The sequence below is a fragment of the Lactuca virosa genome, chromosome 4 (assembly GCF_052849685.1).
Source record: "Lactuca virosa cultivar CGN04683 chromosome 4, Lactuca_virosa_CGN04683_v6, whole genome shotgun sequence".
NCBI lineage: Eukaryota > Viridiplantae > Streptophyta > Magnoliopsida > Asterales > Asteraceae > Lactuca > Lactuca virosa.
In genome coordinates this window covers 345,573,452-345,579,645 of record NC_136429.1, presented here as the reverse complement: position 1 = coordinate 345,579,645, position 6,194 = coordinate 345,573,452, and positions in this window count along the sequence as shown.

Sequence of the window (6,194 nt, the reverse complement as noted above, 5' to 3'; positions counted from 1 at the left end):
AAATGCAAAGAACAAACCCCCCTATTTTGCTAAGATCTATCTAAAAACGTATAAATCCTTCAAAAATAAGATCAAATACGCTCTATATCTGCAAAAATTGATTGATACCTGATACCACTTGTAAGTCCCAAATCTGCTTGTGTATCAATCAGATCCGTTTGATGGTGCGGAATCCCGATCAAACGGATGATGCCAGATCAAAATAGAAGAGAAGGAGAAGAAGAATAAGTGAATCTATGATGTATTCAATGAATAGAATGATGCTCCATACACATAGTACACACACACTAGTTCTTCTCTCTCTAAAACACCTTAGAATACACACATTTAAGCTCCTTTAGCCGTACACTGATCAACCACTCCTCACCCCTAACACCTATATATATACTTGGGGAACATGGGCCGTAAACACTTTTCGGTCCTAGACGGAAAATTACAATTGCCTAGAAAAGCAAAGTATAAACCATAATTTATACCCAACAAATGACCTCTCCCTTAAGACCTTACTATAGCAAAACAATTTCCAAATTTTGCAAATTTACAACTTTGTTTCCTATAAATAGCATTGCTAACTTGCAACACCTTACATAATAATCACGCTCCCACTAGCATAACAATTATGTTCTTACCAGCATAACAATTATGCTCCCACTAGCTTTGACATGTATCAAGAAATCAACTGGACTTCTAGAAATCAATACATATTGACTTCCTTACAAACGTTCAGATTTATGATACGTAGTGCTACGACAAGTCTTTATCTAGACTTCTCAAGCTCATACACCTTTCATTAGATAGCTCATGTGTCTGTCTAAACCCTTTTAGAACTTATAGCAATAAGTCCCGAACGTTTAAACTATTTTCCATTTTCTCATAATTCGAACTATGAACAGAGATGTCGTAATCATACGTGAATTTGAGAACGCAATTGTCACAACTTCTAACTCTAATCCTTAAAAATCTACTAGTGAAAGTGTTTCCTCACAATCATTTTCATGAAGTAGAGATAAACCTTTTTCCACTTAGATTTTATGGTGTATGTGTTCCTATCCATGTGAATTTGTCATTTCCAACCACTATCACAAAGACAAAGTTTATGACAAATCCAAACTCATATGGATTGAACTTGCTTAATCTTAATTTCTTGCCATCTGGTAGCACAAGAGGCCTACCAGTGCTTCCAGGTCATTGACCATCTCATCCATACAGATCAATGTACTTTCATTGATCAAGGTGCTTTGCCTTATGCAATCAAATGAGAACTCATGGAACTCACATGCATAGTCAACTTAACTGGAACGGGCACAGAAACAATAATATGTCAACACGATAGGTTATCAACCTCAGGTCGTGTGCTAGCGATAACTAAAAGGTTTATTCTTGATTAATTCCTGAAACTATTCAAGACCATTTAGACTCCCACTGACCTCTTGACATATAATATTCTCTGTCAAGGAACATTCCTTGACAAACAAATATTCAAGAGTTAGTGTGAGTTCTTATCAAGAAAAAACTTCATATAATTGGTCATAGTTGGTCTCTGTTTTAACCAAAACATCACAGCTACCAATTTCAAAATGTGCAAGAGTAAGAAAACATTTCTACTCCACATTTCATGAAGCGTTATAAACCTACTTAAAACATGTTACTCAAGATACAACTTGGAGTAACTAGAGTATGACTCTAAAACTTGTTTTGGAACGAAGTATGACTCATCCTTTTGATTTAACCATTTCAACAATACCTGATTCCTCTTCTTAGTCATATAATGCACTAAGGTGTCCTTAGAGGATCAAGTCTAACATGGTTCCATAATCATTAGGATGATCATAAAACACGATACTAAAGTACTCTCTTTTCCTTTCAGATCGGAGAAACTTTTATCTTTCTGCCTAATTGATTCTTCTTATTCGTTCTGCTATACTTTGAAACTTTTCAAGGTATTAGAATTTCACTTAATCTTGTAAGTATAATCATATTTAATGAATCAATAGTAAGTCATGACGAATAGACTATATCGTCCTTTGTGGTGGGTCTGACCAGTGCACATCAATGTGTACTAGATCCTTTAGTCTTTCACTTGATTCACATACACATGTGAACAAGGAATTAGTATCAATTTACCAATGATCAAGATTATCATACATCACACAATTCAAATCGCATGACTCCAAGTTTCTTTCCAATTGAAACTTGGGTGATGATAATCCTGCCTCACTCGGTAAATTATGACACTACCACAAGCGATATACCATTTTCAACTTTGCTAACAATAGAAATTTAAACACCTATTTTTATAAATGACATTGCAAGGAAACAACAAGATAAAACAAACAATTCATTTTACTGATAAAGTGCGGAAAACTTGTCCTTACAATGAAAACACATATGAAAACTATGTTTCTAAATATTCCTAAGCAATCTATCATAACTCCTAATCAGCAGCTCAAAAATATGATCCGCGAACCATGCAACCGAAATCCATCTCTTCACGATCAGACTCAACTTACTCTTCTTTTAAGTTTCCTTCTTTCTCTTTGATTCTGCAAAACATCAAAATGTAACTTTACATCATGTATTAAGAATCTATAAATAGGAACTTAATAGAGTTAGATAGTGGATGTACCTGAAGTAGAGTCATACAATTTTGAATTTACCATCTCTTAGATCTCCCAGGTAGTTAGGGCAGCTTCGCTTCCAATGCCCCTTCAATTAGCAGTAGAAATAGATAGACTCTTTAGGGGTGACACGTGGACCCATCTCAGAATTTTCCTTTCTCTTACGATCAAACTTTTTGACCTTGGCCAATTTCTCTCCCTTGGGAGAAGAAATCATTTATGGACTATCAACGTTGTCATGGCCTATGTCCATGGAAATTTGGGAGGTAGATCTTTCAATCAAATTTGCTTGACCAGTGCGCCAAAGCATTACTGCTTCAGCAGCAATTAGCAAATTTGTCAGATCAATAAGGGTCACGTTGTGATCTGTCATACAGTACTCCTTCACAAACTGACCATATGACTCAGGAAGCGATTGAAGAACCAAGTCAACAGCCAGCTTCCTTGGGAAAACAACACCCAACATTTCCAGTCTGTCAATGTGCAGCTTCATCTTCAGAATGTGTGCACACACAGGACTTCCATCTCGATGTGTACATGCCAATAGGGCTTGAGTGACTTTGAACTTTTCAAGTCGACAAAAATGTGGGTCAGGGAGAATCACTGGAGGACGTGGAGGAAGTGAAGAATGATTTCCAGTTCCACCAATGCTCGAAGAAGGGAATGACCTTTCACCTTGATCGACACGTGGAAGATCATCTTCAGAAGGAAAGATTTTTCCAAAGGAATGAGGAAGACCATAGTTGTCAAAACTAGACATCTACAAAAGGGGAGAAATTCAAGTTAGTTGATTTAATTCTTAATATAACACCCAAATGAAATATTAAGGCTAGGACCCAACACAATAATTAACAATTCAGAAGAGAGATGTCGTAATCTAATTGTAAATTATTTGAAGGTAGGTAAATGACGATTTACCAATTCCACCATGAAAAAAAAATTCAACAAATTAGGTTTTAGATGAAATTCCAAGATATTTTAAGATTCATTGAACTTTTCAATCGCATGTTTAATCTCGATTATGCCCTTCAAGTTTGTGACTGAGATACCGAGGATCACAAACAAGGTGTGAATAACCATGCAAACTAGCTTGGTACTCTCGATGTCATTTATCACCTAATCAATGTGCCGGTTAACCACACACGCTCCATCGATCTATGATAATTTACGAGCTACCGACTGCCATCCTTCATTAGTCCACATTAGTGTGTCGATTAACCACACACGCTCCACTAACTGACCAATAAGGTGCACTGTGAAATATCATGGATTAGCATCAAATTCACATTTTTCCTAAAGTAACTAAGATTGAGAATTTATAAAATCATTTAGTTACTTTATAATTCATTATACTTTTAATGAGAGTTTAAGTTTCCTATCAAACCCGTTCGGATAACGACCCTCCACTGGTCAAGGGTGCGGTGGGTAAGAGTGGATACCCAATGGCAGTCATTTTACATGCCGCTTCCTTAAACACCCCTTATTATACCAGCTTCGTGAATGAGGCCTACTAACGGTAAGACTGACTTTTCTTTTATACATATATAATATTAAACTTTTAATTCTATAATAGTATAAGGGTGTATTTTAAACTTTTAAAATACCAAGTTGTTTAATCTTTTAACAAATTAATCTTTTAACTTAATTAAATTTAAACCTATCTATGGATTTATTAATTGTGTTTTAATTAAAACACTTAATTAATTAATTAATTAATTAAATCCATGAAGGTGTATTTTTTAAATTATTAAAAACATTAGGGTTTTACCATTTAAATTTCCAAAAAATTAAAACTTTTAATTTCAAATTCAAACTATAAAACCAAAAGGGTATAATTTGAAACTTTTCAAAATCTTGGTTAAATCTTTGAATCAAAATAATCTTATATTATCCAAATTTAACCAAATGCTTTAATTTTGATAAGGCTATGATGATACCAATCAAAAAAATCGATTATAGGCAATAAAAACGAATTATGGTAATTATCCAAATCAAAATCAGATCTGAAAATCGAAATTTTAGGTAACAGACGAGTCAACTCGTCGAGTTCACCCGACTCATCGAGTTCATTATGGACTCATCGAGTTCATGTGACAGACATCAAAAAAATCAATTTCTTGTTCTTTGGACAGGTCACTCTTGTCCCAATTCAATTGGAAAACATCCTAGGCTTTGATACCACTGATGGGTTTTGAGCATATCTACATTCCTATGTGATCATGCAACCCTAATTGCTTTGGATCTAAGTTGTTCTCTATTGAACATACAAATATGAACACCAAAGCAATAACCCTAGATCTAGTATATACAATTTCAAAATTCACATATATATTAGTGTTAGAAGATTACCTCACTTGTTATATTGTAATAACAAGAACAATCCTTGCTTGATCTTGACTTCTGAAAGCTTAGTGCCCAAAGTGTTGCACCTCTAATGGAGTCACAAACACCTAGTGCAAAGGATGAGTTGGAGAGACAAGGAGAAATCGGCTACACTAGGGTTTCATTAGCTTAGAGCCGTAATCCTTATGCATGGGGGTTCCTTATATAGTTGTGGGCTGCTAGGGTTTCTGAAGGAAACCCTAATTCCTGCTTAAGGCTTAAGCAGCCCATGGACTCCTCCTTATGAGGCCTTGGACGAAATCTATAGGGCTTTCCTATAGGATTTCGTCCACTCCTATTTAAGGAGTCCAATAGCCCAGTTTCACAACTATCAATGATTTGCAAAACAACCCTCCATTATTAATCAGTTCCTTTAATCCCAAAATTAACATCAAATTAATTTCTGATTAATCACTAATTAATAATATGATTTCCAAATAATATATTAATCTTATAATATATTAATAAAATCATTCTGAGTACCAATTTATTATTCATATAATAAATCCTACTCTTTCTCTCTACCAGTTATCCTATCAAGTTGCATGAGTGAAGGCAATCCAAAAGGACCATGCTACAAATCAAATCAAGTACATACCAGTTATAGTTATAGACTTAGACACCTAACCCAACAGTTTACTCAAGTGGGAGCTTCTACAACAACATTACAAGAAGTTTTTTGGTTCCTTTAAATGTCCCTTTAGGAATGGACTTGGTATTTTTGTGTTGGCTCACAAAATTGTCATTAGTTGGCTATGTTTATGCACATATCTATTTGTGCATGTTTTTGTTGTTTATTTTATGCAATTATTATGTGTGGTTGATAAATTAGTTTTTCACATGCTAAAATAGTTTTGGACGAGATAAACATCACATGGAGTTTGGGTTTTCAAAATTGGACATAAGATGTAACAAGTTATTATTTTAAAAATAAAACCCGGTTTTATAAAATCGTTAATAACGGCAAATTTTGAAATACTCTATTATAAGTTTTAAAATGGTGATTTTTGTAACTTATACAAACTCCAAATATATGTAATAAAAAAGATATATAAGGTTCAAATGCACTCAAACTTAATACCGGTTATTAAAATTGAATTGTGTCTAATTATATAAAAACTAGCTTTTTATATAGAACCTTTAAAAGTGATTTTCTTTTGAAAATTGATATCATGGTTTATTATATGCATGTAA